The 26,164-nt window shown below is 36.5% G+C and overlaps 1 protein-coding gene and 1 long non-coding RNA gene across 10 annotated transcripts in view; one reads left to right on the forward strand and one right to left on the reverse strand.

Annotated features, from left to right (window-relative positions):
• LOC107651918 (uncharacterized) overlaps nucleotides 1–4,606 on the reverse strand; it is a 76,546-nt gene extending 71,940 nt beyond the window's left edge. For 6 of the 9 annotated variants that reach the window (XR_008917171.1, XR_008917168.1, XR_008917166.1 and 3 more), the window contains exon 1: nucleotides 4,069–4,474. This is a non-coding gene — a long non-coding RNA (uncharacterized LOC107651918). Of the gene's footprint in view, nucleotides 1–4,068 lie in introns of all 9 variants that reach the window. The other 3 variants (XR_008917167.1, XR_008917173.1, XR_008917169.1) reach the window with 3 other exon arrangements.
• The window catches only part of HGH1 (HGH1 homolog), a 56,748-nt gene that overhangs the window by 13,883 nt on the left and 16,701 nt on the right, over nucleotides 1–26,164 (forward strand). The gene's annotated exons all lie outside the window — the stretch shown is intronic.

A 26,164-nucleotide genomic window follows, 5' to 3' on the forward strand; every position in this document is an offset into this window, starting at 1 on the left:
CAAATAAAACAAATGTTGCCAAGCTTAGAAGGAAAGCAGAAAGTTGGGGGGAAATTCCCATAGACAGACTCTGGGAGAGAGGTCTTATATCTAAAATGTATAGACAACTTTATCAATTTTATGGAAATAAGAACCATCCCCCAATTAATAAATGGGCAAAAATGAAGGAATCAAACTAACAAATCTTAAAAATATGGTCATAAACTGATCCAAAAGACAATGGTCTAGGGACAGTTTAAAACAAGACATAGTTGTAAAAGCAGTTTTCTTGTTAGGATCATATTTGGAAATTCACAAGATTGATGAGTGCTGAAACCTTCTATTATCAAATTGATTCAGATTAAAAAACAAACTTATTCTCTTTCTAAAAAAAGGGCACATCCTTTTATCTACCAACAGAGTAAGCAGACTCCTAATCTACCAGCTTTTCAAAAGTCACATAGCAAAGGGTTCTCGTTATCTACATAAACACACATCTGTAACAGCAGGAAAGGGACACCATAGATAGAATTATAATACAAGGAAGATCTATGAAATAGATACAGCGTCATAACTTGGAAGAAACAGGTACTGTGCTTCATTTTTAAAAACAACAAAATTAGGCAGGAACATCATTTCCCAAAAATCCTGTTTGATCTAAGTGGAAACAGAAGTTGTAGCTTTTCAATGTTCTATTGTAACGGCAGTTTCTTGATCCCATTGGTTGATTTGCATATAAATATTGAGCTCCAGTCACCAAGGTTTGAAGTGGCTTCAGGCTCCTTCCAAATATCCTTTTGTGAGTGTGTTTTCTTGAGTCTTTTCTTTCACTCTCACTTTCCCCCTTGCCCTATGTTTTCATGTCAACAGTTTCCCTCCACAAATTAAAACCCCATGTCTCTGTATGTTGTGCTGGATGCAACAGCCATGTATAAGTGCATTAAAAATGCTCTAAATTACTACTGATTAGGGGAAGGCATTACAAAATAATTCTGAGGTATCATCTCACACCCATCAGATTGGCTAAAATGACAAAATGTTGAGAGGATGTGGAAAAATAGAGCCACTAATACACTGTTGGTGGAACTGTGAACTGATCCAACTATTTTGGAGAGTAATATGAAATTACACCCAGAGGGCTGTAAAATAGTGTATATTCCAAGACTCAGCAATACCATTTCTGGACGTATTTCCTAAGGAGATTGGGGGGGGGGGGAGGGGGAGAAAAGAACCTATATACTTAAAAATATTTATAATAGCTCTCTTTGTGGTGGCAAAGAACTGGAAATCAAGGAGATGTCCATCTTTTGGGAATGGCTAAACAATTTGTGATAAATGATTGTGATGTAATACCACTGAGCCAAAAGAAATGAGCAGATTAATTTTTTTTTAATCCTTACCTTCCATCTTAGAATGGTTCTAAGGTAGAAGAGTGGTAAGGGCTAGGCAACAGAGGCTAAGTGATTTGCCCAGGGTTACACAGCTGGGAAGTGTCTGAGGTCAGATTTGAACCTAGAACCTCCCAGCTCTAGGCCTGGAGCAGATTAATTTTTAAAAACTTGGAAAGAACTACACGAGACAATGAAGAATGAAACAAGTAGAATCAAAAGAACATTATATACAGCTACAGATTTAATATTTTAAAAATAACTTGTGAATGTTCACCTCCAGAGAATGAACTGAGAAGTGGAAACACAAAAGACATAATCTACATATACATATCTGTTTGCCAGCTGATGCCTACTATGGTATGGAGAGGGGAGGGAGGAGCTGAAGAAATTTTTTTGTTTCCTTTTGACAATTGATTCATATACCTCGTAACTCAGCCATGTGTCCCTGGGTGATTCTAATGTTGGTCAACACCCTCCTCAGGGGGGGGGGGGGGTTGTATAATTATCCTGAAATCCAAGGTTTAAAATATTTTGAAGAAATTTTAAGAAAAGAAAATTGCCAATACCCCAAATCAAGAAAGCAGATCTTTTGGAGAAGGTGCCATAAGGATGCCTGTGGAAACTACACACTACATCAAAAGATCCAGAGTAAACTTTGGGATATAATGAACTGAACTGAAGGGGGTTGAACATATTTATTATGAATTGTAAACTCTTACACCAAAGGGGAATGCCCCCTAATTGGCTTTTTGTCATTGCATCTATCAATCATTTTTGTTTTCTTTCTCTCTTATCCCTATATTGAAATTCCCTCTAGGTAAAAACCAATATTTTATAAGCCTCTAGTAAGAGAATCTTTAGAGGTATATATTGGTTATTTGAAATGATTCATTGGGGAGACTAGGCATGTTCATCTTCCAAAGACCTCAACTGAGGAGATTTCAACATGCTAGTCTCCCAATAGAATCACAGCAGGGATTATTGGAAGAGAATTTCCCTCTCTATTAATGTTGCTTTGTTTTATGTTACCTCTCAGTGACCTAAAGGTCAAAGAACACTAAGATGTGTAGATACAGACAGGCCCTCAGAGAGAGGAAGTTAGAGAATCCAAGAACCAACAAGACAGAAAGCTGATTCTACAGGCACTGCCCGTCTGGACAGTCCAGCCAAATGAAGAAACTATGGTTGGTTCCCAAGATATAATGTGTGAGAGTTAGTGGGTGGAGAAAACTGCTTATAAGGGGAGACCCAGCAGGAAGTAAATATCTTCTGGCTGGAGCTTGGATCCTGAAGGAACTCATTGGTGCTCCGCTCCAATCCATCATGGCGGCCAATAGAGTAGTAAGCTAAGCAACTTTCTACCTCTCCCCTACATTTCCCTGTCTTTACTATTACTACTTCAATGTAATAAAGTTATTAAAACTACTAGCAGTCTCATAATTTAATTTTAATTATGATACCTTCTACTTCTTTATAGGGTAGGATAGATTTTTGTAGCCAACTGAGTGTGGCTTTTAGTATCATTTTGATGTAATTCCAAGGAGGAAAAGATTCAAGCTTTGGCTACCACCTTGCCAATTTCCCATACACTTTATTAACTCTTACATTCCTCCTCATCTGAGATAATTCAACCTCATCTATTTCTCCTTTTCTCTTCTCCCAAAGTTTTCTTCTTTCTCTTCCCTTAATTTTTTTTTTTTGGATATCATTCCATCATATTGTTTACTCCTTCTTATTGCCCTAATAGTAATAAACTTCTTAAATATCTTTACAATCTTAAATACCTAAAGTAGTTTAAGTTCTTTAAGTATCTTAAGTATTACAAACATCTTAAGTATTTTAATTATTACCTTCCCATGTAGGAATATAAACAGTTTTTTCCTATTGAATCCTTAAGTTTTCTATTTACAAAAAAAGGCTTTTTTTGAGTGTTATATTTCATCCTCAGATTTTCTGTTCTGTTCCAGTCTTTTTGTCAGGAATGATTGGAAGTCCTCTACTTCATTAAATATCTATTCCCTCCCCCTGAAGTTTATGCTCAGTTTTGTTGGGTAGATGATTCTTGGTTGTAATACTAAAGCTTTTGCCTTCAGGAATATCATGTTCCAAGGCTTCAGGTCCTTTAATGTAGAAGCTGCTAGTTCCTGTGCAATCCTAACTGTGGTTCCACAATATCTGAACTGTTCCCCACTCCTGCTTATAGTATTTTCTCCTTGACCTAGAAGTACTGAATTTGTTTTTATTTTGCAATCACTTTCAGGAGGTGATGCGTAGATTCTTTCAATTTCTATTTTACCCTCATGTTAAAAAATGTCAAGGCAGTTTTCCTTGATGATTTCTCATAATATGATGTCAAAGTTATTTTTTGATAATGGCTTTCAGATAGTTCAATGATTTATATGATCTCTCCTGGATCTATTTTCTGGACCAATTATTTTTCCAATGAGATATTTCAAATTTTCTGCTATTTTAAAATTCATTTGATTTAATTTTATTACTTTATTGTTTCATTGAGTCATTAGTTTTAATCTGCCCTCATTCTAATTTTTATGGAGTCATTTTCTTTTTTGTATTTTGTATTTCCTTTTCTATTTGGCCAATTCTAGTTTCTAGGGAGTTGTTTTCTTTAGTGTATTCCATCCCCATCCCACCCCACCAAAAAACTTACTTTCACGTCTTTTCCAATTTTTTCTCCTACCTTTATTATTTGAAGTTTGAGTTCTTCCAGGAATTCTTTTGGGGCCTGACATCTTTTGAGGCTTTACATCTTTCAGTTTGGGCATTGTTGTCCTCTTCTGAGTTTATATTTTGATCTTTCCTGTCACAAAGTAAATTTCTTGAGTCAGGTTTTTTCTTTGTCTTTTGCTCATTTTTCTGGGCTTTTTTTGGTGTGACCTTTATATATATTAAAGTTTAGCTCTTTTCCTAGGGTAGTTTTCTCTGGTGTTTGGGGTTTGCTTTGCTGACTTTGGATACTGACTGTAGTGTGAACCTTCAGGGAACCAGCTTGCTGGTTTGTCATGGAGAGGCTTACAGTGCTGTCTAGTAGTCATTTGTGCCAGATTGACTTGGGCATTAATCCTCTCAATGCTGGCTCTCCTGAGTGTAGCTCACCTGATTGGGCTGGACTCTGCTCCCCCAACTGCCACTGGATTGAGCTGGGTTCTACTCTTCTCACTGCAGGTGGTGCACCTGACTAGGTTGGACTCTACTCCCCCAACTGCCACTGGATTATACTGGGTTCTGCTCTCCCCACGGCCAGCTCCCCCAGGTGTAGCCTGCTTGCCTGGGCTGGGCTCTCTTCCCCTAGCTGCTGCTCAATAGAACTAGTATTGGTTCTCCCTATTGCTAGATCCCCCAGATGCAACATGTTGGACTGGGTTGCCACTGGATTAAACTAGATTTTACTTCCCTCACTGCTGGCTTCCCCAGATGCAACAAGGGCTGCATTGTTTTCTCTTCTTACCCCATGTAACAGGTCCTTCTTGCCATTCTTCCACTTTGTTTTATTATGGAGCATCTTTCAACAACTTTTGTTGTTTCAGAATTTGTTTTGAGGCTCTGGGTGTGTGTGTGTGTGTGTGTGTGTGTGTGTGTGTGTGTGTGTGTGCGTGTGTGGTGTGTTTATTTGAAGGTGGGCTTGGGCAAATTTGGAATATTCCTTAGCACCAGAAAGTGGAAGTCTGACATTAAGACTTCTAATAGTCATCATATAATAGTGACATCTAATAGTCACCTTGGGGCTGCTGATTTGTGAAATATAAATGTTTAGCTAAGACAGGATAATTCTGTGATTGGTCCAACACTCTGCCCCACAAACTGACTTACTCACTCTCACAGCCTATCTTTTTCTTCTTACAATGACATAGTCTATTAAAAGCCAATGTTTATTGGGAAAATGCATCCATAACATTTTATTGTATTTAGCTAAACAGAAAACAGTGTTGGTAATGGGAAGATCCTGAGAGACACACATTTTCAATGGTAAGTAATTGTTGCTATGGCTATTTCTGATTCCATTCCTCCCAAGGACTCCCTGCAACATCTGATAATCAGTGCCTTCTCTGGCATGAAAGTCACCTAAAATTACAAGCTTGTCCTGTTTTAGCACATTGATGATAACTGTCTCCAAGTCTTAATGAATTTTTTTTACCTCATCAGGGTTCATCATAGTGATAACACACATAATGATGTGGTATAGCATCTTCCTGCCAATAGCCTGTTGTTCATTCCTTTCACAAGCTTTTTGAATAGATTATATATGATTGCAAAACCTATTCAACCTTACAGTGATCACTCTAGGAAAACATACATCCATCTCCAACTTCAAGAAACTGGACTTTATTTGACAACCTTGGTTCACACAAGGTTGCTATTTAGATGTCATACCTGCAGAGTTCTCTTACAAGAGCTATTTACCTTTCATGAACTGAAGTTCATGTTCTCTATATAAATGGTGAATGGAATTGACTTCACAAAAAGTTTCTGTACATTTTTTGTGCAGGGTAGGATCATTGTCTGCCTCAGCTAAGTAGTGCAGGGTTAGGTTGGATAAAACAGACATTTTTAGTGCACTTTTTCTAGTCACTTCCTCAGGCTGAGAAGTGAACAGTGTGGTTCTTTAAAAAGGCTGCTCAGGGAAAAAGAAATGAAAGTAATGCAAAAAGAAAATAACAGCTTGAAAAGCAAAATTGGTCAAGTGGAAAAAGAGGAACATAAATTCAATGAAGAAAAAAAGTTTCTTAAAAAACAGAATTAACCTACTGGGAAAAGGCCAAAAAAAATTTCAATGAATAAAAGAGTGCCATGGAAAGTAGAATGGAACAAATGGAAAAGGATGATAAAAAATTATGGTAGAAATTCATGTCTTTGAAAACTAGAATTGGAGGGAGCAGCTAGGTGGCTCAGTGGATTGATAGTCAGGTCCAGAGATGGAAGGTCCTATGTTCAAATCTGGCCTCAGACAATTCCTAGGTGTATGACCCTGGGCTAGTCACTTAACCCCCATTGCCTAGACCATGCCACTCTTCTGCCTTAGAACCAATACCCAATATTAATTTTTAAATGGAAGGTAAGGTTTTTTATTAGAATTGGGCAAATAGAAGTTAATGACTTCACACGACATTAAGAAACAATAAAACAATCAAAAGAATGAAAAAAAACAGAAGAAAATATGAAATATCTTGCTGGAAAAACAAGTGACCTGGAAAATAGATCCAGGAGAGACAATTTAAGAATTATTGGACTACAATTTAAGAATTATTGGACTACCTGAAAGTCAAGACAGAAAAAAAGCCTCAACATCATAATTATCCAAGAAAACTGCTTTGATATTTTTTAACAAGAGAGTAAAATAGAGATTGAAAGAATCCACAGATCATATCCTGCAATGAATCCTCAAATGACAACTCCTCGGAATGTTATCGCAAATCAGGAGTTCTCAAACCAAGGAGAAAATACTTCAAACAGGCAGAATGAAATATCATGGAGTCCCAGTCAGGATTACATAGGATCTGGCAGCTTCCACATTGAAAGACATGCAGGTTTGTAATATGATATTCCATATGACAGGGGAACTGGGCTTAAAACGTAGAATCACCTACCCATCAAAATTGACTATATTTTTCAGGGGAAAGTATGGTCATTTAATAAAATAGAAGATTTTCAAGCATTTCTGAAGAAAAAAGAAACAGACAAACAAAAAATCTGATGTCCACATACAAAATTCAAGAGAAGTATAAAAAGGTAAATAAGAAAGAGAAAAAATGTAAGGGCTTCAATAAAGTCTAATTGTTTATAGTCCTATATAGAAAGATGATATCTGTAACTCTTCAAAATTGTTATCATTATCATGGTAGTTAGAAGAAGTATACACAAGCCGAGGGTATGGTAGTAAACTATTTAGGATGATATATAAAAAAACTGGGGGTGAAAAAGAGGATTGTACTAAGTAATGGGAAGAGGGAAGTAAAATGAAGTAAACTATATTATATAAAGCGGCATGGGGAGAATACTATTATAATTGAGGAGAAGATGAATGTAGTGACAGGTAATACTGAAATCTTACTCTCATTGGAATTGGCTCAGAGAGGGAAGAACAGCCAGATGAATTGAGATATTGAATCCTATCTTACACTATAGAGAAGCTGAAGGGGAATAAGAAAGGTGGTGGGAAGGGAGGGAACTATTATTAGGGAGAGGGGAAGAGGGAGTGCTTAAAAGCAAAACACTGGTGTGGAGGGAAAGATTGAAAAGATAAAGGGCAGGATTAAAAGAAGAAATCAAGATGGAGGGGAATACACAGGTGGTAATCATAACTGTGAATGTAAATGAGATGAACTCACCCATAAAATGGAAGCAGATAGAGTGGATTAAAAAACAGAATCCTACCATATGCTGTTTATAAGAAATACATTTGAGACAGGTAAATACACAGAGTAAGGGTAGGAGGCTGGAGTAGAATCCACTGAGCTTCAACTGAGACAAAGAAGACAGCAGTAACAATCATGATCTCAGATAAAGCTAAAGCAAAAATAGGTCTTATTAAAAGAGATAAGGAAGGTCTTGATAAAAGGCAGAATAGACAAGGAAGAAATATCAGTACTTAACATATATGCACCAAATGGTATAACATCCAGATTTTTAAAGGAGAAACTAACGGAACTTAAGGAGGAAATAGATAGTAAAACTATATATTAGGGGGACTTCTACCTTCCCCTATCAGAACTAGATAAATCTAACCAAAAATTAAATAAGAAAGATGGAAGAGAAGTGAATGAAATTTTAAAAAGTTAAATTTAATAAATATCTGGAGATATTTGAGTAGGGATAAAAAAGAATATACCTTTCTAGCAGCACATGGTACATATTCAATATTGACCATGTACTAGGGCAGTTCTGGCAAAGCTTTTTAAATTTGTGTGCTCAAACTGCAACTTCAAGATGCCTTTGATCATTACCCCAGAGAAAAGAGAGATGAAGTACTCACTTTGGGTGGCTGGACAGAAGGGCAGGGCATGCAAAAATGTCCTCAGACACACATGCCAATACTTTGCCAATTCTGTACTAGGGCATAAGAACATTATAACCAAGTGCAGAAAGCTGCAATAATAAATGCAAATTTTCAGATCATAATGCAATAAAAATTATAATCAATAAGGGTTCATAGAGAGGCAAATTAAAAATTAATTTAAAACTAAATAATCTAATTCCTCAGTACTGGTGGGTCAAAAAACAAATCACAGAAACAATCACTGATTTCATTGAAGAGAATGACAATGAGGAAACAACGTATCAAAATTTATGGTATACAGCCAAAGCAGTACTTAGGTGAATGGAGCATACAACTAAAAAAATCAGAAAAAGAACAAATTTTAAATTGCTAGTTAAAGGCTAAATTGGAAATCCTAAAAATCAAAGGAGAAATTAATAAAATTGAAAGTAAAAGAACTACTAAAGTAATAAATAATGCTAGGACCTGGTTCTATTAAAAATAGTGTATTGATTAATTTGATTAAAAATAAGAAAGAAGAGAATAAGATTACCAGTATGAAAAATGAAAAGGGCAATTTCACCTCTAATGTAGAGGAAATTAAAGCAATCATTAGAAGGTATTTCATCCAAATATATGATGAGAAATCTGATAATCGAGGAAAAATGGATGAATATTTACAAAAATATAAATTGCCCCCTTGGGCAAGTCACTTAACCTCCATTTCCTAGCCCTTATCACTCTTCTGCCTTCGAAGCAATACATTGCATTGATTCTAAGACAGAAGGAAAGGTTTTAAAGAACAAAAAATTGCCTAGATTAAAAAAATGAGGAAATAGAATACTTCAATAAGCTCATTTCTGAAAAAGAAGTTAAAAGAGCCATCAATAAACTTCCCAGGAAGAAATCCCCAATTCCAGATGGATTCACAATGAATTCTATCAAACATTTAAAGAACAATTAATCCCAATATTAATCAAACTATTTGACAAAATAAGCAAAGAAGGAGTCTTACCACATTCTTTTTGTTACATAAATATGGTACTGATTCCTAAGCCAGGAAGACCAAAAACAGAGAAAGAAAACTATAGACCAATCTCCTTAATGAACATAGATGCAAAAATCTTAAATAAAATACTAGCAAAGAAACAACAGCAAGTTATCACAAGGATTAGTCATTATGACCAGGTGGGATTTATACCAGGAATACAAGGATGTTTTAATATTAGGAAAACCATCAACATACTTGACCATATCAATGATCTAACAGAAGTCACATGATTATTTCAATAGATGTAGAAAAAGCCTTTGACAAAATACAACATCCATTCCCATTAAAATATTAGAAAGCATAGGAATAAGCCTTTCCTCAAAATAACAAGTAGTATTTCTTAAAAACCATCAGTAAGTATTGCCTGCAATGGGGATAAGTTAAATGCTTTGCCAATGAAATCAGGGGTGAATTATCACCACTATTGTTTAATATTGTACTTGAAATGCTAGCTTTAACAATAAGAGAAGAAAAAGAAATTGAAGGAATTAAAGCAGGCAATGAGGAAACTAAACTATCACTCTTTGTGGATGATATGAAGGTATAATTAGAGAATCCTAGAAAATTAACTGAAAAGCTAGTTGAAATAATTAGTAACTTTATCAAAGTTGCAGGATACAAAATAAACCCACATAAATCATCAGCATTTCTATATAGTTCCAACAAAAATCAGCATCAGGAATTAGAAAGAGAAACTCCATTTAAAATCACTATAGAAAATATAAAATATTTGGGAATCTATTTGTCAAGACAAACACTGGAATTATACGAACCCAATTACAAAACACTTTTTGCACAAATAAAATTAAATCTAAACAATTGAAAAAACATTAATTGCTCATGGGTAGGTCAAGCTAATATAATAAAAATGACAATCCTACCTAAATTTACTTATTCAGTGCCATACCTATCAATTACCAAAAAAAAACCCTATTTTATAGAACTAGAAAAATAGTAAAATTCATCTGGAAGAACAAAAAGTCAAGAATATTAAGTGGGGCATCTGGGTGGTTCAGTGGATTGAGAGCCAGGCCTAGAGATGGGAGGTCCTGGATTTAAATCTGGTCTCCGACACTTCCCAGCTGTGTGACCCTGAGCAAGTCACTTAACCCCCATTGTCTATCCTTTCTTTCTCTTCTGCCTTAGAATCAATACATAGTAGTGATTCTAAAATGGAATGTAAGGGTTTAAAAAAATAAGAATATCAAGGGAACTAATGAAAAAAATGTGATAGATAGTGGGGTGGCAGCACCAGATCTTAAACTGTATTACAAAGCAGTTATCATCAAAGCAATCTGGAACTGACTAAGAGATAAAAGGATGGATCAATGGAATAAACTAGGGGCAAATGGTCTCAGCAATCTAGTGTTTGGTAAACCCAAAGATCTCAGCTCAAAGACCTCACTCTGACAAAAACTGCTGGACAAATTGGAAAACATTATGGCAAAAATTAGGTTTTTATCAATATCTCACACCCTATACAAAGATAAGGTCAAAAATAGCATCAAGGAAGGACTGAAGTTTAAGGGGGCACCCCAAATTCCCAGAAAACAGAACCTACCTATAATTAGATAGGAAAAATGAACAAACAATTTAAAAAAAACACCTAACTCTAAAGACTTTTTATGGAGACAAAGAGCAAGGTGTAGACACAGAAAGGGACAGTGAAAGCACAGGAAATACACCCAAAGTCCAAAAGAAAAATATGAATTGGACACAAATTCTGGATGAGCTCAAAAAAGACTTTGAAAACCAATTATTAGAGGTAGAGGAAAAGTGGGAAAGGGAATGAAAATGATATAAGAAGAAAGGAAATTAATGTAAGAAGAAATGAAAGTGATGCAAGAAGAAATGGGCCAATTGAAAAAAATAGAATCAAAAGCTGACAGAGGAAAACCAGGCCTTAAAAATCAGAAGTGACCATTTAGAAATTAACGATTTCACAAGAAATCAAGAAAAAATAAAGCAGAATCAAAGGAATGAAAAAACAGAGGAAAACATGAAATAGCTTATTAAAAAAACAACTGATCTAGAAAACAGATCCAGGAAAGATGATCTGAGAATTATTGGGTTACCTGAAAGCCACGATGAAGAAAAAAAACTTTGGATATCATATTATGAGAAATTATCAAAGATAACTGCCTAGAGATCCTTGAACAAGACAATAAAATGGAAATGGAAATAATTCACAGATCGCCTCCAGAAAGAAATCCTCAATTGACAACTTCCAGGAATGTTATTGCCAAATTTAAGAGCCACCACACCAAGGAAAAAATACTTCAAACAGCCAGAAAAAAAAACCATAAAAAACCATGGAGATACAATCAGGATCACTTAGGACCTAGTGGCTTCTACATGAAGGAATCATAAGGCATGGAATATAATGTTCAGGAAGGCAAAAGAGTTGGGTTTACAACCTAGAGTCACCTATCCAGCAAAACTGAATGTACCCTTTCAGGGGGGGAAATGGTCATTTAATAAGATAGAAGATTTCCAAGCATTCCTTAGGAATAAGCCTGACTCAAACAAAAAAGTTGAAAGCCAGATATAAGACACAAGAGAAGCCCAGAAAGGTAAATAAGAAAGAGAAAATTTAAGGGACTCATTAAGGTAAAAATGTTTATATTTCTATATGGAAAGAGGATTTCTATAATTCTAAAAAATTACTCTCAGTAGTAGAGAAGATAGAAGGAATTTACTCAAAAGAGGGTGGAAAAGTAAGTTGATTATCATAATATGATATGATGTATATGTAAAGATGATGATATAGAGCAATATGTATATGTGATATGTATGCATATTAATTACATGTAAAAAATCAATCAAGGGCTGAAACAGAAGGTTGCGTTGAGAATAAAGGGAAGGGAAATAAAGAATAGGATAAATTATACATAAAGAGGTAAGAAAAATCAGTACATAGAGGGGAGGATAAGGGTGGTGACAGGCAATGCTTATACTTTACTCTCTTTGTAACTGGCTCAGAGAGGAAAAAACGAATATCCTCATTGGAGCATAGAATTCTATATTACCCTACTGAGAAGTAGAAGGGGAACAAGAAAAAGGAAGCAGAGGATAATTGAAGAGAGGGGGAACTGGTGTGGTGGTGACAAAAAGCAAAATACTGGTGAAGAGGAATAGCATGAAAGGGAATAGAGCAGGATCTAAAGGGGATAATATGATGGTGATGGAAGGCAATACACAGTTAGAAATCATAGCACTTTATGTGAATGGGATTAACTCACCCATTAAACAGAAGCAGATAGCAGAGTAGATTAAAAACCAGAATCCTATTATATGTTGTTTACAAGAAACATATTTGAGGCAGGGCGATACACACAGATTAAAGGTAAAAGGCTGGAGCAGAATATATTATGCATCATCTAAAATCAAATAGGCAGGAGGGACAATCATGATACCAGACAAAGCCAAAATAGAAATTGATCCAATTAAAAGACATAAGGAAGGAAATTACATTTTGCTAAAAGGTACTATAAATAATGAAGTAATATCATTACCAAACATTTATGCACCAAATGATGCTGCAAGCTCAGGGACCGCCTTGCTCAATGTTTCAAGGGTCCTCAGTTAGGTGTGGTGGTGAAGGCATAAATGAGTGATGGAAGACAGCTGTGTGTGTTAGCCTGGGGTCATGCTTTGCATGGAACTGCTTCCCCAGGCCCATTTTTTAAAATATTTTTTATACCCCAATGAATACATATTCAACACACTTGTTCAAATGCAGATAATTAGATAAGTGATACATTAACTTTTAACAAATCATTTGATTAACAGTCTGTGATCATTCTATATATTTATATTATTACTATTGATTCTTACAGGATACATAAAGCTTTTGAAAAAGATAAATGATTTCATCACAAGTGGAGTAGTTAGAGGTTAGTTTTCTCATTAATATGTGAGGTGCTTGAGCTTGCAGACAATGAAAGAAAATAATTTGTTACTTTTAATAAAAATAGATAATCAATCAGAAGTTCTAGAGACAATTGACAAACACGGCAGCCAAGTTGAGGGATCAAAGGCATAATATAAACACAACTCAGTTTTAATATTAAACTAATCATATTTTCAGAGTTTCATGGGGAGTTCCCGTGATGGGTTTCAGTTGGTAAATCAAGTCACTGAGGCATGATGTATTAAGGCATGGTGTACAAGCCTCTCCCTATGATGATTGACGTACTGGCTTGGGAGAATTTGTTCTGTGCATAGGAGTGGGGAATTTCTGAGCACAGCTTTTTTAGAAGTTATATGCATAAGCAGAAGTTAACCCATGATAGTCTTTTGGGTTTGGTTTTGTGAGTATGATCTTTTGGTGGTATTCTGTGGGGGGATAATGTACAAGTATTTTGTTCTCATATTATTTTTCCTGAAGTTAGGGAGAGAACAATAATCATAGCAATTCCAGTAGTAAGGGATGTGAAGATTGGATTTGGCTTTCCCCGATTGTAACAATGAAGGTACTTAGCTCTTCCCTGATTGTGAAGATTTAAATTGTAACTCATGTCTATTTTTAGATTTTAATCCCCATAAGTGTAAACACCCTACTTAAAAGTTAAGTATGGAGACCTGCCTATTTTTAGATTCAATCACAAAAAGTGCAAACATGGTATTTAAAAATTAGGTATGAAGATCTTCCCATTTATTCCTAATCACCAAAAGTGCAAATATCCCACTTAATCATGAAGTGGGAGGTCTGTGACCCATGTGTGTGACAGTGGGTAACAAATCAGAATCCACTAACTGCCTTCCGGGCAGTCCTAGAGTAGAACATCAGCTATGATTGGTAGACGTAGAATTAGGGGAAGTGACGCAAAGAAAATGTCTTCATTTTTTCCCATTTGAATAAGTTTATTTATTCAATTTAGAACACTATTCCTTGGTTACAATAATCACATTATTTCCCTCCCTCCCTTCCGCCCACTCTTCCCCCACAGCCAACGGGCAATTACATTGTGTATTACATGTGTCCTTGATCAGAACCTATTTCCATGTTGCTGTTTACACTAGGATATTCATTTAGAGTTTACATCCCCAACCCTATCCCTTCGACCCATGTATTCAAGCAGTTGTTTTTCTTGGGTGTTTTTACTCCCACTGTGTTTCCTCTGGATGTGGATAGTGGTTTTTCGCATAGGTTCCTCCGAGTTGTTCAGGGTCATTGCATCGCCACTAATGGAGAAGTCCGTTACATTCGATTGTACCACAGTGTATCAGTCTCCGTGTACAATGTTTTCCTGGTTCTGCTCCTCTCACTCTGCATCACTTCCTGGAGGGTGTTCCAGTCTCCATGGAATTCCTCCACTTTATTATTCCTTTGAGCACAATAGTATTCCATCACCAACATATACCACAATTTGTTCAGCCATTCCCCAATTGATGGGCATCTCCTCGTTATCCAATTTTTGGCCACCACAAAGAGTGCAGCTATGAATATTTTTATACATGTCTTTTTCTTTGGGGTACAAACCCAGCAGTGCTATGGCTGAATCAAAGGGCAGACAGTCTTTTATCACCCTTTGGGCATAGTTCCAAATTGCCCTCCAAAATGGTTGGATCAATTCCCAACTCCACCAGCAATGAATTAATGTCCCAACTTTGCCACATCCCCTCCAGCATTCATTACTTTCCGTAGCTGTCATGTAAGCCAATCTGCTAGGTGTGAGGTGATACCTCAGAGTTGTTTTGATTTGCATTTCTCTAATTATAAGAGATCTAGAACACTTTTTCATGTGCTTATTAATAGTTTTGATTTCTTTAACTGAAACTTGCCTATTATGTCCCTTGCCCACTTTTCAATTGGAGAATGGCTTGATTTTTTTGTACAGCTGGTTAAGCTCTTTATAAATTTGAGTAATTCGACCTTTGTCAGAGGTTTTTGTAATGAAGATTGTTTCCCAATTTGTTGCTTCCCTTCTAATTTTGGATGCATTAGTTTTGTTTGTACAAAAACATTTTAATTTGATGGAATCAAAATGATTAATCTTATATTTTGTGGGGTTTTTTTCTAGTTCTTGCTTGGTTTTAAAGTCTTTCCCTTCCCAAAGGTCTGACATGTATACTATTCTGTGTTCACCTAATTTTCTTATAGTTTCCTTCTTTATATTCAGGTCATTCACCCATTCTGAGTTTATCTTGGTATAGGGTGTGAGATGTTGATCCAAACCTAATCTCTCCCATACTGTCTTCCAATTTTCCCAGCAGTTTTTATCAAAAAGGGGGTTTGGGTCCCCAAAACTGGGATCTTTGGTCTTGCTGAGGTCATTTACCCCAATTCTATTCCACTGATCCTCTTTTCTGTCTCTTAGCCAGTACCAAATTATTTTGATAACCACTGCTTTATAGTATAGTTTGAGATCTGGGACTGCAAGTCCTCCTTCTTTTGCATTTTTTTTTCATGATTTCCCTGAATATCCTTCATCTTTTGCTCTTCCAAATGAACTTTGTTATGTCTAACTCAGTAAAAAAGATTTTTGGTAGTTCAATGGGTATGGCACTAAATAAGTAGATTAATTTGGGTAGGATTGTAATTTTTATTATGTTAGCTCTTCCCACCCATGAGCAATCAATGTTTTTCCAATTGTTTAGATCTAATATTAATTGTGTGGAAAGTGTTTTGTAGTTGTGTTCATATAGTTCCTGTGTTTGTCTTGGCAGATAGATTCCTAAGTATCTTATTTTGTCTAGGGTGATTTTAAATGGAACTTCTCTTTCTAATTCTTGCTGCTGAAATGAGTTGGATATATATATAAATGCTGATGACTTGTGTGGGTTTATTTTGTATCCTGCAACTTTGCTAAAATTGTTGATTGTTTTGACTAGATTTTTGGTTGATTCTGTAGGATTCTTTAAGTAAACCATCATATCATCTGCAAAGAGTGATAACTTGGTCTCCTCATTGCCAATTCTAATACCTTCAATTTCTTTTTCTTCTCTAATTGCTACTGCTAGTGTTTCTAGTACAATGTTAAATAATAGAGGTGATAATTGTGGGGTTTTCCTTAATGGACTTCCCTGACCAGCAGGGTCCCACAAGGGAAAGGGGCTCACCTTTGTGATGGGACCCGAGGAGAGGTAGGAACCGAGAACCAGGGTGGAGAATGAAAGACACGGACAAATCAGTGATTGGATAGGGCAGGCAACCCTATGATTTTCCTTAAGGCGGAAAATGAGGATAATGGAATACAAGGTGGTTGAGAAGATTAAGATAGAGAATACAGGCCGAGATGGTTGCAGCCTCGGGGAAGGAGAAGGTCAAGAAGAGAGAGACATAGTCATTGAGGAGCCCAGTGGAGCTCCATGGAAGGGAGAAAGGCCAAGAGGAAGTTCATGGGATTGCCTCTGAATTTATTCATGTCCTGCTTGGGCGGTACTCCCAAGGACGTAGTAACCACATCACAAAGTATAGACAATTAAGATTGGGTGGCAAGGTAGAGGGAACACCTTTGGGTGTGTACATTGCAAACCGCGCTTTCCTGGGGAATTGACTCCGAGCATGCTAATGGACTTGTGTTGGGCAATAGGTCTCGTGATCAGGTCAAGGTTACCTTCACAAACCTTATCGGTAAAGCCTCATGCTTGGAGACACAGTAATAATACCGTCATCTCTATTTCATAGATGTGAATATGCTTGGGATGCTACAATAATGGGCATCCTTGTTTCACTCCTGATCTTACTGGGAAGGCTTCTAGTTTATCCCTATTGCAGATGATGTTTGCTGATGGTTTTAGAAATATACTCTTTATTATTTTTAGTAAAGGCCCTCCTATTCCTATACTTTCTAGTGTTTTCAATAGGAATGGTTATTGTATTTTACCAAAGGCTTTTTCTGCATCTATTGAGATAATCGTGTGATTTTTGTTGGTTTACTTGTTAATATGGTAAATTATGTGTATTGTTTTCCTAATATTGAACCATCCTTGCATTCCTGGTATGAATCCTACCTGATCATAGTGAATAACCCTCGTGATAACTTGCTGGAGTCTTTTTGCTAGTATCCTTTTTAAGTTTTTTGCATCTATATTCATTAAGGAAACTGGTCTATGGTTTTCTTTCTCTGTTTTTGACCTGTCTGGCTTTGGGATCAGTACCATGTTTGTGTCATTAAATGAATTTGGTAGAACTCCTTCTTTGCTTATTCTGTCAAATAGTTTGTATAATATTGGGATTAGTTGTTCTTTGAATGTTTGATAGAATTCATTTGTGAATCCATGTGGACCTGGGGATTTTTTCTTAGGGAGTTATTTGATGGCTTGTTCAATTTTTTTTTCTGATATGGGATTGTTTAGGTAATTTATTTCTTCCTCTGTTAGTCTAGGCAATTTATATTTTCATAAGTATTCATCCATATCACCTAGATTGCCATATTTGTTGCTATATAATTGGGCATAGTAGTTTTTAATGATTGCCTTAATTTCCTCTTCATTTGAGGTGAGGTCTCCCTTTTCATCTTGGATACTGTCAATTTGGTTTTTTTCTTTCCTGTTTTTAATTAGACTGTCTAATACTTTGTCTATTTTATTTCTTTTTTCAAAATACCAGCTTCTAGTCTTATTTATTAAATCAATAGTTCTTTGACTTTCAATTTTATTAATTTCTCCTTTGATTTTTTGGATCTCTAATTTAGTCTTCATCTGAGGATTTTTTAATTTGTTCACTTTCTAGTTTTTTTAATTTGCATGCCCAATTTATTGACCTCTGTCCTTCTTAATTTGTTAATATATGAACTCAAGGATATATCCCCTGAGTTCTGCTTTGGCTGCATCCCATAGGTTTTGAAAGGATGTCTCATAATTGTCATTTTCTTCAATGAAGTTATTAATTGTTCCTACGATTTTTTCTTTAACTAACTGGTTTTGGAGAATCGTATCATTTAATTTCCATTAATTTTTGATTTACCTCTCCATGTACCCTTACTAATTATTATTTTCATTGCATTGTGATCTGAGAAGGTTGCATTTATTATTTCTGCTCTTTTGCACTTGTTTGCAATGTTTTTATGCCCTAATACATGGTTAATTTTTGTGAATGTACCATGTGCTGCTGAAAAGAAGGTATATTCCTTTTTGTCCCTATTTGTTTTTCTCCACATGTCTACTAACTCTAATTTTTCCAAGATTTCATTCACTTCTCTTACCTTTTTCTTATTTATTTTTTGGTTTGATTTATATAGTTCAGATAGAGGAAGGTTCAGGTCTCCCACTAGTATAGTTTTTCTATCTATTTCATCCTTCAGCTTCAGTAGTTTCTCCTTTAGAAATTTGGATGCTATGCCATTTGGTGCATACATGTTGAATACGGATATTTCCTCATTGTCTATACTGCCTTTTATCAGGATGTAATTGCCTTCCCTTTCTCTTTGAACTAGATTTATTTTTACTTTGGCTTTGTCAGATATCACGATTGTGACTCCTGCCTTCTTTTTATTAGTTGATGCCCAATAGATTTGGCTCCATCCTCTTACTTTCACCCTATATGTATCTACCTTCCTCATGTGTGTTTCTTGTAGACAGCATATGGTAGGGTTTTGGATTCTAATCCATTCTGCTATTCGCTTGCATTTTATGGGTGAGTTCATTTCATTCACATTCAGAGTTATGATTACTAGCTGTGTATTTCCCAGCATTTTGATTTCTACTCCTGATCCTGCCTTTTCTTCTTTCACTATTTCCTTCTACACTAATGTTTTTTTAATTAGTCCCCCTAGTTCCCACCCTTATTTTACTTCCCTTTCTACCCGCCTCCCTTCTTATTCCCCCCTTATTTTCCGTGTAGTCTTTCTAAAATTACCCCCCCCATCCTCTCCCTCCCTTGTACTGCTTCCCTCCCCACCAGTCCATTTATTACCCTTCTACTCCCCTATAGGGCACAAATCTATTCTCTGCCCCAATGGATTGGATTGTTCTTCCCTCTTTGGGTCAATTTCAAAGCATGTAAGAGTTGAGTATTTCCTATCTCCAACCTCTTTATCCTTCTAGTCTATTGATGTTCTCCCCCCTCCCGCCATGAGCTTCTTTGTGACATATGAATTTACCTCCATTTGTTTCTTTTCCCATTTCTTTTAGTATTAACCTCTTTTTTTAGCTCTAGTTGTATGTATATATATTTATATACACATATATATATGTATTTATGTATGCATATATCTATATACCTATTTATGTCTTATCCTTTCATCCTATACAGTTTGTCACTGTTCCCTCTAATTGTAATTCTTCTAACTTCCCAGGTGATAACAACAGTTTTTAAGAGTTACCAATGACCTCTTTTCTTATAGGGATACATATCATTTTAACTTATTGAGGCTCTTAAAATTTGTTTTGTTTTTCTTTTTTCCCTCTTTTTTAATTTCCTTTTGATGATTCTCTTGAGTTCTGTGCTTGGACATCAAATTTTCTGTTCAGGTCTGGTCTTTTCTTTGTAAATTCTTGGAATTCTTCTATTGTGTTGAATGACCATACTTTCCCCTGTAAGAATATAGTCAGTTTTGCTGGGTAATTGATTCTTGGTTGTAGACCTAGTTCCCTTGCTTTCCGGAATATCATATTCCATGCCTTTCGGTCCTTCAGTGTGGACGCAGCCAGATCCTGTTATCCTCACTGTGGTTCCATGGTATCTGAATGACTTCTTCTTGGCAGTTTTTTTTTCCCTTTGGTCTGATAGTTCTTGAACTTGGCTATAACATTCCTGAGTGTTGTCAGTTTGGAATTAAGTACAGGAAGTAATCTGTGGATTCTTTCAATCTCTACTTTTCCCTCTTATTCTAGAATATCGGAGCAGTTTTCTTGAATAATTTCCTGTAGTATTGTGTCCAGGCTTTTTCTTTTGTCATGATCTTCTGGTAGACCAATGATTCTTAAATTGTCTCTCCTCGAAAGATTTTCTAAATCCTGTTTTGTGAATGAGATGCTTCATATTTTCCTCAATTTTTTTATTCTTTTGGTTTTGTTTTATAGTGTCCTGCTGCCTTGTGAGGTCACTTAATTCTAGTTGTTGTATTATGGTTCCTAAAAACTGGATTTCATCCCTGGCTTTTTGTTCATCCTTCTCTTTCTGGTCTGATTTTCTATGGAGGTCATCTTTCATCCCCTTTACCTCATATTTCATCTCCTTTGCCTCATCTTTCATCTTCTTTGCCTCATCTTTCATCTCCTTTGCCTCATTTTCCAGCTGATTAATTTTGGCTTTCAAGACACTGTTTTCTGTTTCCAGATGACTTATCTTACTGTTAAAGTCATCTTTGGCCTCTCTTAATTGTGTTTTGAGTTGCATTTTGGTTCTTCCAATTCAGTGGGATTTCTGATTTATCGTTTGCTGATCCCTCCCCCTCTGTTCTGTTCACTGTATAGAAGCTATCTGTTGTAATTTATTTCTTCTATTTCTGTTGTTTGCTCATATCCACTCCTTTTTTGTTCCCCGTATTTGTCTGTGCTCTTGCTCCTCTCATTTTTTTGGTTTTGGGGGCTTCTGTCAGTCTCCCCTCTTGGAGCTTTGACAGAAGATCTCTTGGTGCAGGCTCTGGGAGAGGGTTGTTGGAGGGGGGTTGAGCTTCCCTGTCCTCTGGAGGCTTTTGATTGGATTAAAGTCCAGCAGTCAATGAGGGAAGGGTGTGGAGCCTGGACTTCCCTGAGTTCTGAAGACTTTTTATGGGATTAAGCTCAGCTTGGTTGGGCTTGGTGTGCTCTGAGGCCAACACCTCCTGTAAGGCTTGAGCAAATATGGAGGATCTCCACAGCTCTGGCCAGGCTGCCAGCTCTATGCTCCCTTTCTATCTCATTCCCTGCCATCTATTTTCAACTCTCTGAGCTTGGCACTTTCCTTCCCACAAAGTACAACCCCCAGTCCAGCACCTTTGCCCGCCCAGAAGTTCCTGCTGCCACTGGAGTCTCAGAGCTCTAGGTGGGTGTGTGGGGAAGGGTCCTGGGACCTTCCTTCTGCCTTCCCCTTAAACCCGAGTGTTCTTGGATTCTGGCTTTTGGGGGGATGTACATTTTGAATTGAGTCCAGCACGAGGGTTCCTTTGCTCTGTCTTGTTGTTAGGTTTGATTTTCAGTCCCCTAGGAACATTCAGTTTGTGATCAGTAAGGAAGGGTATTCTGAGGTCTGAACATCTGCTCCTTCTAGGCTGCCATCTTGACTCCGCCCCTGGACTATGAGAAAATGTCTTTAAAAGTGGAGTTCGACTTGGAACTGGAATTCTTGGACCGGGGTTCAATTTGGACTTCCACTTCTGCTGGATGCAATTCTTTACGCTTTTGAATTGAGGTTGGCGAAGAGGGGCAAAAGGATCTGATGACTGGACTGACATGTGGTGAGTGAAAAGGCTGGCCCTTTCCTGGATATTTTTCTGAAGAGACTAGCTTAAGGAGAGACTTCCCCAGGTCCTTGGCTTTGCTGAGGCCAGTTAAGGACCAACTCTCCTGGTCCTGGTTTTGATCCAGGGGCTGGGAGTAAATTACTTAGTGTTTAGGCTAGATATCTTACCTTATCCTCTCTCTGATTTCTTATTTCACTTTTTCTACATTTTGTAATGAAATTGTAAATAAAATATTTTTGGAATTAATTAAATTCCTGGTGACCAAACACTTAAATAATCAAGTCCAACCCTTAAAAAATATCCTTATTTTCCCCCTTACACACTTCATTGATAGCTCCCAATTCGACCCCAGCACATCACACATTCTTTTTATTCCTCTGCTCCCATTCCATCCCCTTTCACAGGTGCTCCCATGTTATAATATAGTCTCTAGTGCATGGGTGCACACACACACACACACAGAGTGATGTACCTGTAGACAGTGTTGCCAGATTCTGTCCTGTAAAGGTTAAAAATTAAAGGGTTGGACTAAATTTATGAGTGTGGTCACAAAAATTATTACTTGAGTCAGAATGATTTTTTTATGGTAGTTTATTTATAAACTAGAGTGAAAGTGGGGGGGGGAGAGAGAGAGAGAGAGAGAGAGAGAGAGAGAGAGAGAGAGAGAGAGAGAGAGAGAGAGAGAGAGAGAGAGAGAAATAATTACTCCAGCCTGGTCTGAACCAGGCAGGACTTCAGAAGCCCCAACAAAGGGAGGCCCAGAGGTAAATTAAACAAGGGTTTTAGCCATGAGGCCTTCTTTAAGACAAGGGGCCTCTCCAGAGGCTAGTACTCCAAAAGCCAGGAAAGGGAGCCAGCCTTTTCACTCATCCATGTGGTAGTCCTAAAGGTAGATCCAAGATCAGTCTGAGGTCTCAAACTGGAGCTCCTCCAAGGCCAAGTTAAAAGAAGAAAAAACCTAATTACAGGAAGTTACCGCCATTTTAAAAATAAAAACCCTTACCTTCCATCTTGGAGTCAATACTGTGTATTGGCTTCAAGGCAGAAGAGTGGTAAGGGATAGGCAATGGGGGTCAAGTGACTTGCCCAGGGTCACACAGCTGGGAAGTGTCTGAGGCCAGATTTGAACCTAGGACCTCCTATCTCTAGGCCTGACTCTCAATCCACTGTGCTACCCAGCTGCCCCCAAGTTACCACCATTTTAAAAGACAGTTATTTGCATCACTTCCCTTGCCTTCCTCCAACTTTTACGTGGACCAGTTGCAACATTTGCTTTGCTTTGGAGTGCCCAGGGGCAAGTCAGTTATTTTTGATTCATCACTCATTAGCACACGTGGGTCATAGACCCCACCATCACCACCACTTAAGGATTCGGTGGGGGTGTATACATTCCTGGTGGCTAAAATCTAAAAAATGGGCAAGTGAGAGTTAATAGCATCTTTACAGTCCACATTTGCTTCTTCACTGTGACCAAACTTCCACCGTCACTCTTATATCCTTGTGTACATTTAGAAAGAAGTTTCTCATTGGTCTCTCTGTTGTCACTGTTAATATTGCTATCCTTGATTGCTATATTTATTCACTTTCTCATTTATAATTTGGGGTGTTCAAGAAGCAAATGATCTCTTCAGTTCTTATTTCCTTTCTAAAAGCTTCTTTATTTTTGATCATCCATCTTTTTTAACATATGGTTAAATTTAGATTTATTTGCAAGGTAGGTCAACACAGGCTGCATCCTGAGCTCCATTTCTTCTGAAAACATTATTCCATTCCCTCCTATGTTTTCTGGTAGGTCTTGGAGTATTGAAATTTCCATTCCTTTATATTTGAAAGTCTTTCCCTTGATTGCTTGTAGAACTCATTGTTTCTGAATAGAATTGTTAAAATTAACTCCCATGGGTCTTGAAGTTTGAAGTCTTAGTTTTGTTTTGTTTTCTGAAGGTGATATGTGAATTCTTTTAATTAGTATTTCAATTTCTATTTTTGGAAATTTCATTCTGGGTAGTTTTGTTATTTTCTCCAATATGCTATTAGGATTTCCTGTCCTATTGGGCTCTTCAAGGAGACCCATGATTCTTAGGTTGTCTCTATATACTCTCTTTTCCATATCAGTATGTTTTACTTGCAGAGGGAGTATGTTTTCTTTTAATATTATTGTTTTTTCCTTTTCTCCTTCTGGATTGTCCTTCAGTTCTGTATATTTACATTCACAATACATTATTCCTTTTTTTCAATAATGTAAAACATTTTCCCATATTAATAATTTTTTGGAAAATAACTTGAACAAAAACAATGAAGAAAGAAAGTGAAATATAGTATGTTTTGATCTACATTCAAAATCCATCAGTTCTTTCTCTGATGGTGGATAGCATTTTTTTATCATAAGTCCTTGGAAATCATTTTGGATTACTGTTTTGCTAAGAATAGCTGTCATTCACAATTGTTCATCATATAATATTGCTGTTACTATATACAGTGTTCTCTTGGTTCTGTTCACTATATTATACATCAGTTCATACAGCTCTTTTCAGGTTTTTCTGAAGTCATCCTTATCATCATTTCTTAAAGTATTGATAGTATTCCATTATGCTCATATATTACAACTTGTTCAGCCATTCCCCAATTGATGGATAATCCCATAATTTCCAAATCTTTGCCACCACAAAAAGAGCTACTAAATTTTTTTTAAATAAGCCCTTTCCCCTTTTTTAAAATTACTTTGGGATACAGACCTAGTAGTTGTATTGCTGTATCAAAGTATTTACCATTATAATGCCTTTTGGGCATAGTTTCACATTGCTCTCAGAAAGTCTAGACTATTTCCCAACTCCACCCACAGTGTGATAACATCCCAATTTTTCGGCATTTGTCATTTTCCTTTACTGTCATATGAACCAATCAGATAGGTGTGAGGTAGTACCTCGGAGTTGTTTTAATTTGTATTTCTCTTACTAATAATGATTTAGATTTTTTTAAATGTATTTATAGGTGTTCTTGGTTTCTTTTTTTTCTTTTTTTTCCCCACTTGCTCTTCATTGATTTACATTCTATTTTTTTTTTAATTTTTACTTTTTATTTCATACATTGTTCCTTGGTTACAAAAATAATTTTATTTCTCTCTCTCCCCTCCCCCGCCCCTCCCATAGCCAATGCACAGTTTGACTAGGTATCACCTGTGTTCTTGATCAGAACCTCTTTCCATGTTGTTGGTATTTGCGATAGGATGTTCATTTGGAGTCTATTTCCCCATTCATATCTTCTTCAACCCATGTCATTAAGTTGTAGTTTTTCTTTAGTGTTTTTACTCCCATAGTTTTTCCTCTGGATGTGGATAGTGTTTTTTCTCCTGTACCCCTCTAGGTTGTTCAGAGTCATTGCATTACCACCAGTGGAGGAGTCCATTACCTTCGATTGTACCACAATGTGTCAGTCTCCGTATACAATGTTCTCCTGGTGTAGGGTGTGAGGTGTTGGTCCAATCCTAATCTTTCCCACACTATCTTCCAATTTTCCCAGCAATTTTTATCAAATAGTGGATTTTTGTCCCAAAAGCTGGTGTCTTTAGATTTGTCATAGACTGTTTTGCTGAGGTCCCTTACTCCAAGTCTATTCCACTGATCCTCCTTTCTGTCTTTTAGCCAGTACCAAATTGTTTTGATGACCACTGCTTTAGAATATAGTTTGAGATCTGGGATTGCAAGGCCACCTTCCATCACATTTTTTTTTCATGATTTCCCTGGATATCCTTGATCTTTTGTTCTTCCAAATGAATTTTGTTATGGTTTTTCCTAATTCCGTAAAGAAGTTTTTTGGAAGTTCGATGGGTATGGCATAAATAAATAGATAAGTTTGGATAGGATGGTCATTTTTATTATGTTAGCTCGTCCCACCCATAAGCAGTTAATGTTTTTCCAATTGCTCAGATCTAGTTTTAGTTGTGTGGAGAGTATTTTGTAGTTGTGTTCATATAGTTCCTGTGTTTGTCTCGGCAGATAGATTTCTAAGTATTTTATATTGTCTAAGGTGATTTTGAATGGGATTTTTCTTTCTATTTCCTGCTGCTGTGATGTGTTGGAGATATATAGAAATGTTGATGACTTATGTAGGTTTATTTTGTATCCTGCTACTTTGCTAAAGCTGTTGATTATTTCCACTAGCTTTTTAGTTGATTCTCTAGGATTTTTTAAGTAGACCATCATATCATCTGCAAAGACTGATAGCTTGGTCTCCTCATTGCCAATTTGAATACTTTCAATTTCTTTTTCTTCTCTAATTCCTACTGCTAGTGTTTCTAGTACAATGCTAAATAATAGCGGTGATAATGGGCATCCTTATTTCACTCCTGATCTTATTGGGAATGCATCTAGTTTATCCCCATTGCAGATGATGTTTGCCGATGGTTTTAGATATATACTGTTTA

The sequence above is a fragment of the Monodelphis domestica genome, chromosome 3 (assembly GCF_027887165.1).
Source record: "Monodelphis domestica isolate mMonDom1 chromosome 3, mMonDom1.pri, whole genome shotgun sequence".
Classification (NCBI taxonomy): Eukaryota; Metazoa; Chordata; class Mammalia; order Didelphimorphia; family Didelphidae; genus Monodelphis; species Monodelphis domestica.